The sequence below is a fragment of the Hemiscyllium ocellatum genome, chromosome 1 (assembly GCF_020745735.1).
Source record: "Hemiscyllium ocellatum isolate sHemOce1 chromosome 1, sHemOce1.pat.X.cur, whole genome shotgun sequence".
Taxonomy (NCBI): domain Eukaryota; kingdom Metazoa; phylum Chordata; class Chondrichthyes; order Orectolobiformes; family Hemiscylliidae; genus Hemiscyllium; species Hemiscyllium ocellatum.
The window spans coordinates 152,058,835-152,071,819 of record NC_083401.1 but is presented as its reverse complement, the minus strand read 5'-3'; positions in this window follow the sequence as shown (position 1 = coordinate 152,071,819).

Here is a 12,985-nt window from a genome sequence, read left to right as displayed (position 1 = left end):
CTTTACCTGGCAGAGATTGACAGCCTGTTGTCCAATAGTCACTTTCACCTCACCTGCGCCCTGATCCCATTGCCAAACATCAAATCATTGTTTTCAAAACAGTCACAGACCTCAACTTCTTCTCTCACCCCACAGACACTGCCAGCATTGTTGAATATTTCAAGTGTTGTTTCTTTTGTGTTGGAGTTTTGGATCCATCTGTATGTCCCATGGGTGTTTGAAGGGACGACTGTGCCGTCGATATTGCTCCTGCTATTCATGGTGTTGGTATTCCCCTTCAGTAGAGCTCCAAAACAGAGCTACATAATCTCTTCCCTTGCTGTCGTGAAGGATGTCAGCTAGAAAGTGCAAGTCAAAGTCAATAACATTCAAGATGGCAGAAATGTTGGAAATCACTCCAATGCAGGAAATTACACACACAGAACAGGTCCCTTGAGCAAAATCCTTTCCAAATAAGGACTGAGCTGCCCTGTTACAATATGGCTGGGCTTTCTCATCTGTCCATTTCACAATGCTGCCAAGCCTTGCCACACTTGCACCTTGTTGATCCTGACATGTTTCAGACAGCCTGGGAAACCAATGCACTTGCTTAAACTAGACAAGAATTCACAGTTAAATCTTCAATCAATTGTCACTTTGCTTATGATATTTGATGACTCTCCTGTTCCAAAAGGTTTCATACATGTACACAAGTTAAATACAGAAATGATCAGGATGATGTCAGCATTGTAACCCTGCATGCATTTGCATCTGTACCTGCCCCAGATGTGCTGTAAAGGATGATGCACTGAAATGGCTCTCTAATTATCTGCATTGGTGCACAAAAGCCAATTAAAAGTTTTGTGGGCATCTGTAAATGTAATGGTGCTGTTCGTTCACCACTGACCTCTAAATCCTGCCCATGTGTCAGCTAAATAACAGTTCTCTGACATTTTTTAACTGCTTCTGAGTAGTTCCAACTGCATTGACCTTCAACCGAAACCTATTTATTGCTCTTAACAATGAAACTGTCAACATTTTTTTAATAAAAATGTAACTGACTAGTAATAATGGATGTGGGAGTACAGAAGCTATAATTGAAGATAGACAGTTTGATTGAAGGATTTGACCCAGCAGCTTTCTCTTTAAATCAAGCAGCTTTTTTCTCAATTATACCCAATGGTACTCCTACATGTATGTTATTTAAGTAAATGGCATCATAAGAAAATAGATTTAGTTATGAGCGCTGGTGCTTTATTATAGATAATATTGTCATGAATTATCATAGGAAATAAATTGATAGTCACAAAATACATTCATGTTTGAGAAGGTCCCACGTTAATTTTGTCAAGAGTTAATCAGAAAATAGCCTGGCTCAAGAATATACTGGCTCCCAATCTTCATTCCCAAATGTCCTTTGGAAATTGGAACCTTTTCCCAGCCATAATGGAAAATCGAGAAACAACAAAACTGGATAGACCATTCAATGTCAGGCATGACAGAAGCACACACAGCCCAGTCAACACTGCAAAGTGCTCCTTGCTAAGACCTGAGGCCTTGTGTTAAAACAATTGTCCCACAGACAAGTCAAGGGGCATCCTGATACAGCCATACTCACCAATCATATCTTCCAGGTCATGTCCCAAACTTTTCCATTCCTATTCTTGGGGATAGTTGGCAGGATAGACTGGCCAAAGGTGGATGTAGAGTGGTGGACAATTAGGAAATAGTTACCTTGGAAGAACTCAACATTATATCAGGACTCCATGGCATTCTATAGTATCAGGCCAAACATTGGCAAGGAAACCATCTACCTCCTTCCCTCAGATAATTATCAGTATTCCTCCACATATAACAGCATTTAGGAGAGGTACAGTCTAAAGGATAAATCTGCCAGACTGGGCCTTTGGCCAGTTGTGAGAAAATCAACATGAAGGAAAACCAATTTGATCTTGTTATTGTCCATTCTGTAGGAGTGATCACTGTGCTGGTCTTGTAGCATTGACAACCTGTTTTGTTCTTCAGGTCTCCCTCCACTGTTTGATGCGACACTGTACCCATGTGAATTGAGATAGATTCAGATCAAATATAATAACTCAAAACCAAACATCCATAATGCACTGTTGACCATCAGCAGCAACAAAATTGCATTCCAGCATGTTATATAACTTCATGGTTGGTATATTGCTCACATTACTGTTTTGAAAAAGCCAAGGGACCAACTCTTTTTCAACATGGAGTGCAGGAAAGCATGGCATGACAATATTAAGCATTCTTGAAATAAGGCACCAACCTTGTGAAGTTTCCAATGCAAGACTATGTGCGCATTAAACATCAAAAGCTGTACGTTATTGATAGTCAAATTTCTCCACAATCAAAAGACTAAAACACTACATTCTGGTTACAATCAATCATGAATGATGGTGGACAAGTAAATAATTGATTGGACCAGGAGTCCAGTCATATTTCCCTCCCGGATGACAGTGAAACATATACTATATCAGTAGAAAGGACAAGACTAAAGTTTTCTACCATTAGCCCCACAACATTGCAAATACCAGCCTTCATCCAATTTGATTCACTCTGGTGTGTAAGATAAAGCAAACTTCTCCAATATTAAAACATGGATAAAACCCTGACTTTTGGACAGATTCCTGGGCTTTCAAAATTTTTAAAACTAAAAATGAAAGCTGAGTTGAGTCTGCAGGAACTACACAGCCAGCAGGTCTGGGAATAGAGATTGCTGCCTGGGACTATTGTTCAGCCTGGAATCTCAAATTAATCCTCCTGCCTAAAAAAAAATTAACTGAAACCAACAGACTCTAGCCCGAGACAGCTTTTACACCTCGGACTGCACAACACACACAGTAAAGGGCCTACAGAGATATTGGACATTTAACCACGATCAAAACCTATTTATACAAACTCTCACCATCAGAAAGCCAATTAATTTTAGAAGACAACATCAAGAGCTCAGTGAAAACTACAGATTTTGAGCAGAGACAATGGGGCCCACAGTCAGAATAGCTGTCAGCCCCAATCTCACTTGAGAAAGGCCTTTTCAACCACAAGCTTATGCATAAACAGCTGCCCCACAGTCTTCCCCCACCAGTAGCGTCAGAGCCGAGAACAGGGAAACCAAACCAACGGCATCATTGGAACAAAAGATGTTCAAGAGGGGGTGTCAATGATGCTACCCAAACAAGTCCAGACATGGATCTGTTCCGAACCAAAGGAACCAAAGACAAGAACCTCAGGAATCGACCATGACCAGTAGAACTAAAAACCGACAACCCTGAGAGACAACCAACTTGATTGTACACCACAAGTCCTCAGGCACAACCTGACCTGAAAAGCGGGCTCCCAAATCCAACAGAAAGCCAAGAAAGCCAGGCACTTACCTGATACATCCAGTACACTTACCACATCAGTGGACTCAATCCAAACTGGAAAACCCACACAGCCTGAAGCCTTCACCCAGGGTCCAGGTATGGCAAATGGGAACAGCCAGGCACACTTCAAAATATGTTTCTTGGTGGCGAGCTTAACCTCCTGAGAACCCAAAGTTCCGACCTAGCTAGCAGAAGGGAAGGTGGGTGGTCACAGTGCATTGGGACAGCAAGGCAGGAATTCTGATTAAAAAGTCTGAAATGAAACACTACTGTTTTCTCTGTGCGTTGTAGGATTGAATTGAATTGAATTGAATTTATTGTCATGTTTACCGAGGCACAGTGACAAGCTTTATTTTGCGAGCAATACAGGCAGATCACAGAGTTAAGTAGCATAAATAAGTAAATAATAGATAAGCAGCAACAAAAACCAAAACACAGGTATAGGCAAATGTTAAGAGTTTGTGAGCCCATTCAGTATTCTAACAACAGTAGGGTAGAAATTGTTACGAAACCGGCTGGTGCTTGTGTTCAGGCTTCAGTACCTTCTCTACAATGGTAGAGGTTGTAGAAAAACATTGCCAGGATGGGATGGATCTTTGAGAATGCTGGTATCCTTTCCTTGACAGTGGGCCTGGTAAATGGATTCTATAGATGGGAGGTCAGCCTTTGTGATTGTCTGGGCCAAGTTCACCACTCTCTGTAACTATCTTTGATCTTGATTGGTACAGTTGCCATACCAGGTAGTGATACATCCAGACAGAATGCTCTCGATAGTGCACCTATAAAAGTTGGCAAGGGTATTCACGTTATGTCAAATTTCCTCAGCTACCTGAGGAAGAAAAGACATTGTTGGGCCTTTGCAACCAGTGCATCCACATGAAGAGTCCAAGAAAGCTTGTTGATTATGACCATTCCCAAGAGCTTCACACTCTCCACTTATTCCACCTCTGTGCTGTTAAAGTGTAGGGGGGCAGGAGTAACATCCTGCTGAAAGTCAATAATGAGTTCCTTGATTTTGCCGGCATTGAGAGCTAGGTTGTTCTCAGTGCACTATTTTCCCAGGTCTTCCACGTTCTGTGTCTAATCTGTTTCACCGCCATCTGAGATTTGACCAACTACAGTGGTGTCATCAACGAACTTGTAAATGGCATCAGTCTGGTATACCATGGGTATACAATGAGTACAATGGGTGTTCTTATAGTGGTAAATCAGTTGATAGCGTATTTAAAGTATGATTTTTCCCTGCATACTTGTCAATTTCCTTGACTATTTTCTTGTATCATAGTTATCTTTTGAATTTTGAATAAACACAGAGATTCTTTTACTCTGAAAGATCATTTCACATTTGCTGATGACACCACCATGGTTGGCCGGATATCACAATACAGGAAGGAGGTAGAAGGCTTGCTGATGTGGTGTAATGATAACAACCTTTCTGTCAATGTCAGCAAAACAAAAGGACCCATTATTGACTTCAGAAAGACAAGAGGTGGACACGTCCCCATCCACATCAACAGAGCTGAGGAAGTGAGGGTTGACAGTGTCAAATTCCTAAGTTTGATGATAACCAACAACCTGTCCTGGACCTCCCATGGAGATGCAATGGTCAAGAAGGCGTAACGATGGCTCTTCTTCCTCAGGCAGCTCAGGAAATTTGCATGTCCAAAAGGACTCTCACCAACTTCGACAATTGCACCATAGAAAGCATGCTATCTGAGTGCATGGGAAAGGTTGTGTGCACAACTCCGACCATCACCACGGGAGCCAACCTCCCATCCATGGACTCCATTTACACTTTTTGTTGCCATGGAAAGGCTGCCAACATCATTAAATGACCTTCTGACTCTGGTAATGTTCTGCCTCAGCCTCTTCCATCAGGCAGAAGATACAAAAACTTGAATGCACATACCAACACATTCAAGAATAGCTTCTTCCCTGCAATTATTAGACCACTGAATGGACCTCTCTAACATTAAATAATGTTCATCTTGCCAAGAGCAGTTCCTGTGCAGCTGTAATTTTACATGCCATGTTCTGTCTAAGCACCCTATTTGATCTGATTTATTGTGGTCACAAATACCAAAGTACAATGAAAGGCTTTGTTTGCAAGCAGTACAGGCAGATCATAGTAAGCAAGGACATACAGGTCATAGGGTGACGCACACAGGTTACACTGCATAGGAGGTGCCCTAGGCAAGATCAACTTTAACAAGGTCAATATTATTTAAAGTTAAAGAGTCCATTCATCAGTCTAATACCAGCAGGTAGAAGCTGTTCTTGAAACTCTTGGCACATGTATTCAAGCGTCTGTATCATCTGCCTGATGGAAAAGGTTGCGGAAGAGTATTACCTGGGTGTAAGGAGTCTTTAATGATGTTGGCAGCCCTTCTGTGGCAACAGGAAGTGTAAATAGAGTCCATGGATTGGAGGTTGGCTTCCCTGTGGCTGTGCACACAACCTTCTGTAGTTTCTTATAGTCCTGGGCAGAGCAGTTGCCATACCAGGCTGTTATGCACCCAGACAGTGTGTTTTCTATGGTGCATCTGTAGAAGTTGGTGAGGGTCCTTATGAGCATGTCAAATTTCCTCAGCCACCTGAGGAAGAAGAGGCTTTGTTTCACCTTCTTGACCATCGGATCTAAGTGGGAACTCCAGGACTGATCGTCAGTTATTGCCACTCCTAGAAACTTGATGCTGTTAACCTCAGCTCCATTGATGATCTGTGTGTCCTTGCATGTGATGATCTGTCTGCACAGCTCGTAAAACAAAACATTTCACTGTACTTGTGCACATGTGACGACAATAAAACAAATCTAATCAAATCAAATCATTCCATGAATAAGTCCAGTGTTCAGAACCAGAGATCTGGGAGCAATTCAAATTTAGAGATCAGAGAAAAAAACTGATTGCAAACCAGAACCTTACAAGCGATATCAATATACAGGTGAGTGCATTCGATATAATAAAGCTTATGGACCATGGCAATATCTCAGCTGTGGTGCTGAAGATCTGTGCCTCAGAGTTAACAGTTTCTCATCAAGCTGTTTCTAAAGATATTGAAGAACTGAGTCGACATCAAAACATTTGCATCCTCTATCTTAATTCACAATTGTGTGATAATTTCAGAAATTAAAAAATGATTGGCTCACCTACCTGTTAGCTAGCTTAGAAAATCAGTGGAGCCAGACTCAGAAATAAACACTAAATTATATTTCAACACCTCCTTTTGTGTAGCAGAAGGGAAAGGGTGAGCGAGAGATAGGGAGGGTGAGAGAGAAAGAGAGAGAGAGGAAGAGAGTGAGAAAGAAAGAGACAGAAAAAAGAGAGAAAAAGGAGGAAATTAGAAAGGAGGAGAGATAGATAGAAAAGAGGGAGGAAGACAGAAAGAAAGAGAAAGACAGATAGATAGATAGATAGATAGATAGATAGATAGATAGATAGATAGATAAATTGATAGATAAATAAGAAGAACCATTCAGTAAGAACTGAAAGATATCTATAGATTTCACCAGTGCTGAGGATACCAATCAACAGTTAAAAAAAACCTGTAGTCTTAAACTCAAAAAAAACCTCAAAGACTTTAAAGTGAATGGACTTTTTCTTTCATGTCTGCAACAGGCACTCTGCCAATAAACGTTTTACCTATTGTGTGGGGTTGATGGTGAGTTTTTCTTATTTTTCTCAGGGTTAGTACAGTATAAAACTCTTTTTTCTTTTACACAAGAAAAGCTTTGTCATCAGCTCCTTCATTTTGATCCACAAACCATGTCTTTTATTGATATTTGATATAGCTGCTTGTTAATTGAGAACAAATAAAAATGTACATGTTGTGACAGATCAAGATGGGAGTTTAACAAGTGAGGACTGGAATTTTATTCCTCATCTGGACATAACAGCATTGATTAGAAACTTTAATTAATTAATCATTAACATAAATAATGGGACTACAAGAACTAGTCAGAGGTTAGCAAATCTGCAATGAATAGCTCACTTCCTGATTGCTAAAAGCCTGTCCTCACCTTAAGGCAAGGTTAGGAGTGTGCTGAAAGTCTTCTGACTTGCCTGGGTGTATGTAGCGCCAACAACACTCATGAACATGACACCATCATGTAGTAAGCAGCCCGATTGATCAGAACCCCCCCCCCCCCCTTAAGGTTAAACATTCACTCCCTCCATCATTGACTCTTTATAGCAGTAACCAGTATAGTCTACAAGAAGCCCATCACAGCAACTCCCCAAGTCTCCATTCAGCAAAGCATTCCAAACTTCCAAACCCTATCATCTAGAAAGACAACAGCAGCAGGTGTGCGGGGACATTAACACTTGCAAATTTCCTTCCAAGTCTCACACCATCCTGAGACAGAAATATATTGATGTTTCTTCACTGTTGCTGGTTCAAAATCCTGGAACTCTCTTCCTAACTGCACTTCTGTATGTAGCAAGAAAGCACTTCCCCATCACCTTCTCAAGGATGACTCAGGTAAGGCAATAAATGCTGGCCTTGACAACAGTGCCCATATCCCATGAATTCATTAAAAAATGCAGACGATGATACCAATCTGAAGATAAATTTGAAGATTTTTCCCAAAGACCAATGCCAAAGACACATCATTTCTTCATGTTTATGCTGTTAAGAGAATGTTTAATGAAAAACATTGTTAAATGTTTAATCTGATTTTTTTCTGTTTATACTCCAAACATGTTAATTTGTTTTTAATCAAAGAATGAAACAGATAAAGGAAACATACCTTGTTTTATGGAGGTTATTTTCTAACACAAGTCTAAATTTACTCAGTTTAAGATTTAAATGTAATATATATGCAGGTAGCTCTTCTATAATGTGATGGCTGTGTTCTTGTGCAACCCTGCATTATAGACAAATCATGCTTTAGAAACAGCGCTGAAAGCGTTGGTGATGTAATTGTGTTACAATCAAAACATGTTTTAAACGTCCACGCTTTAAAAACACCATCCCTAATTCATCAATCACATTACAACGAATTTGCATTTATGAAACACACATGATAGCAGAACGATCTGTAACACTGAGGCTTTAATTACACTTGGAGTTCTTAGCAGCAGTGTTTACAATTTTTCAATTGTTTATTTCAACCTGGACAAATTTATGCTATTTAAACAATGCTATTTTCAATTCTGTTCATCCTCTCCTTACAGCATGTTACCTTTAAAACATTTCCAAAACTGCTACATTCCTTGCCAACCTTGACAATGCCACTTTTATTCCAGCAAACTCCATTTGGTTGCACCCTCTGTAATTTAACACCTATTGAAATAAATGGAAGCAGAATGGTGAGCAGCAAGATATGTACTCACCATGGCTCTGCATTGGGAGGGTATCAGTCATATCTTGATTTACTAATTCAAACCATGAATCATATAAAATAACAGTCAGCTGTGATATTTTATAAGGCTATAACAAGACTGCAGGATTTTAATAATGCCATAAACAGTTACAGCAAATCCCAAATATTTCAATCATAATACCTGTGATTGCATTACTGATTTTAAAACAGGCCCAATCAGTGCATGGTTGTCTGTTGTTGGTGGAATAATTCAGACGTTACAGATTTGCTGCTGTGTTCTGAAGGCTCTGGAATAGACCATTGTAAAAGTTGTCATGTGAGGTAATCTATTCTGACATGCCATATCAGTTAAGGGTCATTTGAAGATTGTAACATCATCCTATATGTGGCAGGAAAGGAGAAGAGTTTGACATGTATTGTAGCAAATGCCCTCAACTGTATCAACGTTATATAGCCAGTACATCAATCAGGGTTTTAGCATGGGCCATGTGTCTCTTGGCTTATTTTACATGTAGAGAGAGGTGCAAAATTGCAGGATTTAGGTCCAATCTGAATATTAATTGGGATGGGAGTGAAACTGTAATTGATTGCATTTAGCCTAAATAATAGGCAACATGTGAAATCTGATATGTTTATATAACAGGTATTGTTAAAGTTTCCTCTGTGAAATAAGTGCAAATAAAATCTTAAATGTATTTACAGCTAGTTTCAGGCCTGTCTGGTTTTGATGGGAATTTGATTGGCCAAGGCTTGGTTGCATGAATACTGTCTATTTCAGCTCTGCAGTTTGCAAATTGCGCATAATAAGACCAAAAGAACTGTAGATGCTGGAAATCAGAAGCAAGAACAGAAATTGCTGCAAAAGCTCAGCAGGTCTGGCAGTATCTGTGGAGAGAAATCAGAGTTAACATTTCGGGTCCAATGACCCTTCTTCAGACAGAAGCAGAAACGTTAACCGTGATTTCTGTTCACAGTTGTTGCCAGACCTGCTGAGCTTTTCCAGACATTTCTGTTTTTGTTGCAAATTGCAGAGTCCAGTTAGGTTTAAACTTGGCTTCCACGTTTCAAGTTTTTTTAAATCCATGCTCATGAAAACATGTCAATACTTCCGCAACAGACCAGGAGGTAATGGGTCACTTGTTCACACAGGGAGAAAATGAGAACTGCAGATGCTGGAGATCAAAGTCAAAACGTGTGGAGTTGGAAAAGCGCATCCGGTCAGGCAGCATCTGAGGAGCAGGAGAACCGACGTTTTGGGCATAAACACTTCATCAGGAATATCTGATGAAGAGCTTATGCTTGAAATGTCAATTCTCCTGTTCGTCTGATGCTGCCTGAGGCTGTGCTTTTCCAGCGCCACATGTTTTGACACTTGACCACACAGACAATTTTACATAAAATTCCCTCTTGAATATTATGGTTGACTCCAACACCCTTCAGGCAATGCATTTCAAATCATAACAACTTACAGCATAAAGCAACATTCTCATCTCTATTTTGGTTCCTTTGACAATGAACTTAAATCAGGATCCTCTAATTACCAACCTTCATATCAGTGTAATACACAGTACTTACTTGATCTATCAAAACTTTTCATAATTTTGCATATGATTGCAAGTGGCTCCTGGGCAAAGATTTCAATCTGCTCAATCTCCTGCATGCTTTCTCCAACCTCTTTGGATGCATCCTATAGTGTGATGCCCAGGATTAAACATGAGGTAATGAAGAGGTGGCAGATCCAGGAAAGATTTTGGTTACTCCAGTGGAAGCTATGTAATTTAGAAGTAACAAATCCTTATTCGGGGAATGCCCCTCAAACAGAGTGACCATAGCATCAGCTGGAAACATGAGGATCAACCAGAACTTTCTGCACCTGAGAGCTCCTCGAGGGTTCTCTTGATGATGAAAGTGACTCTTCTGCCTCTCCACTAGTCGCCCCAGCACCTCGGGGTACCATGGTGGAGGAGGAAGCTGTTATCACTTTTCAGAAGTCCCTTACGCCAATGCGACCATGCATGGCCGATGAGACATCCACCGAGGCTACCTCAGGCAAGCGGACTATCTCCAGAGCAACTTGTGATGAAAAGGAATTGCACATCACAATGAATAGACATGAGTCTCAATGGGTAGTCCTTTTATTAGGAATTGGGCAAGAGAAATTGTCTTTGGAAGCTTTGTTGAACAGTTGTGATCAAAAATGTATCTGTCATTGCTCTGAGGGTTCTTGCAGTAGCATTGAGCACATCTAGCCCATGGCTGTTGGTAATGGCTATGGCAGTGAGGATCTTCACAGGTAGAAGACTAGAAGACTATCATAGGTTGATGATAGAATAGGCAATGCTGAGTTTGAAGCTGTTGTTTGAAATAGTCATGTGCAGTGGCAGAGCAGAAGATTGTGGAGCACTGGTCTTAGTGTAGAATAGCTGCCACAGCCTGAAGGAATGGTCCTCACGAATAGAGACTCTCAAATCTTTCTCCTCTGTCCCCAATTACAGTTAGCCCTCAGATAGATTGAAGAAATGCTAAGGATCTGCTTCCGAACCACTACTGATTCACAAAGTGCCAAGAACGAGGAGGGGCCCACCTACTCCTTCTTCCGTCTATGCCCTCCAAATTTTAATGCCCCTTCTCACGCACCCATTTTTATCTTTTCTCCCAAGTCCACAGATTTTTTCTTTCGCTAAAGCATTATGGACGCTCATTTTAAAGCAATTTCCTCCTGCTACTTGCCCCCTCCTCAAGTTTGCGGCTAGGGAGGGTTGAGCTACTGCTGCCACAGACACTGCCATTTCCAGTCCCTAAAGCGGGTATTAGCAACCGTGCGGGGTGAAGATGCCAGCCAGTCAACCTGGCTGAAATTACACTCTCCGATGCTTTGAATATGCAACCTGTAACTGCCTGACACAGACTCCTCTTGCCGATTGTACCGCCCTATCCTACACCCCGCTCTCCATTCCCCACGCCGTGGTCACACCCCTTCATCGTCTCCTCCCAAACCTACACACTTTATGGTCACCGCCGGATCTGAGGTCGTCTTAGCTTTGTCCTTCACTCAGCCTGCATTGAATTCAACTGGGTCTTGCTGAGTAGAAGATCCGCGGATCCTTACGCTCCATCTCTTTTAAGGTTTTCAGCTCCCTGAGGTTTTCTACCAGGACACAGTAACTCATCTTCTGGCCTCATCTCTCCATTAGGGCATTTCACTCACTACGCTTCCACTGCCGTGCTCTGCGCCCCATCTTCTTTCCAAAGTCTTATGCTCCCTGAGGTTTTGCTACCAGGACTTTCCCCACTCTCATGCTCCCTGAGGTTTGCTACCAGGATTCGTCACGTCATCTCCAAACAATAAATGGTGCCACCGCCACTGCAAACTTAAAGGTTCCCAAACCCTCTGTTGCACTGTGGGCGCTCACGCCTGCCTTTCATTTTTCTCTGTTACACTCCTGGCCAACGCTCTCTTTTGTCCTCCACCGCACCTACAGTATCGGCAGCACTTTGCTGTCGCCTTTTGCTTGAAGGCATTATACATACAATCGCCTCCCACAGGGATCAATACTCAGCTCCTGCCCAAATCCTTCAGTCTCTTCAACTGTGAGTAGTCCTCTCCAACTCATCTGTTCGTACCTTTTGCAAGGCGCTGGTTCGCGCTGAGAACAGCAGGGTCACCAGGTTCCTTTATGATTCTTTTCCCGGAGTATCTTTTAAAGGCTGTTACTTCCCTCAAACTGATCAAATCCTCAAGTGTCAAAAGGAGGAAAGTGCTACACAGACAATTTCTGTCCTGACCTGTCTGACCATCCTTTTATGATACTCTCCCTCTCCCTCTCCTTTACACAGGGATGAAGTCCGATATGCCCGCAGCACCTGCGCATTCTCTTTTGTCTATGCCACACGGCCCTACACACACACAGATTCTTGCATACACAAGGATTATACTTGCACCTCTCGTTTTGTATCTCGTTTGGGGGGACAAGTCCCCTCAGGCAAACAGTCCAATTTCGTCCCACCGCAAATCTCCTAATTGCCCAGAGTTTTACATTGTCCCCCTCTCCATAATCATCATCATCATATCTTATACTGAGCTGGCTGGAAACACATAGGCCACCGCACGCACCACTTCTCTCATTGCTCCAGGTCAGCACAACCTAATATATCCCTAAAGTCACTCGATGAGACGGGACCTGACGGGGAGGTGCAGAAAAAGAGGGGATCATGCAACCCCACCTTGGCAGGGTTTCTACGTAGGGTTTGGGTTGCTGCCCTTCTACACCGACATGGCTCTGTTTCACTG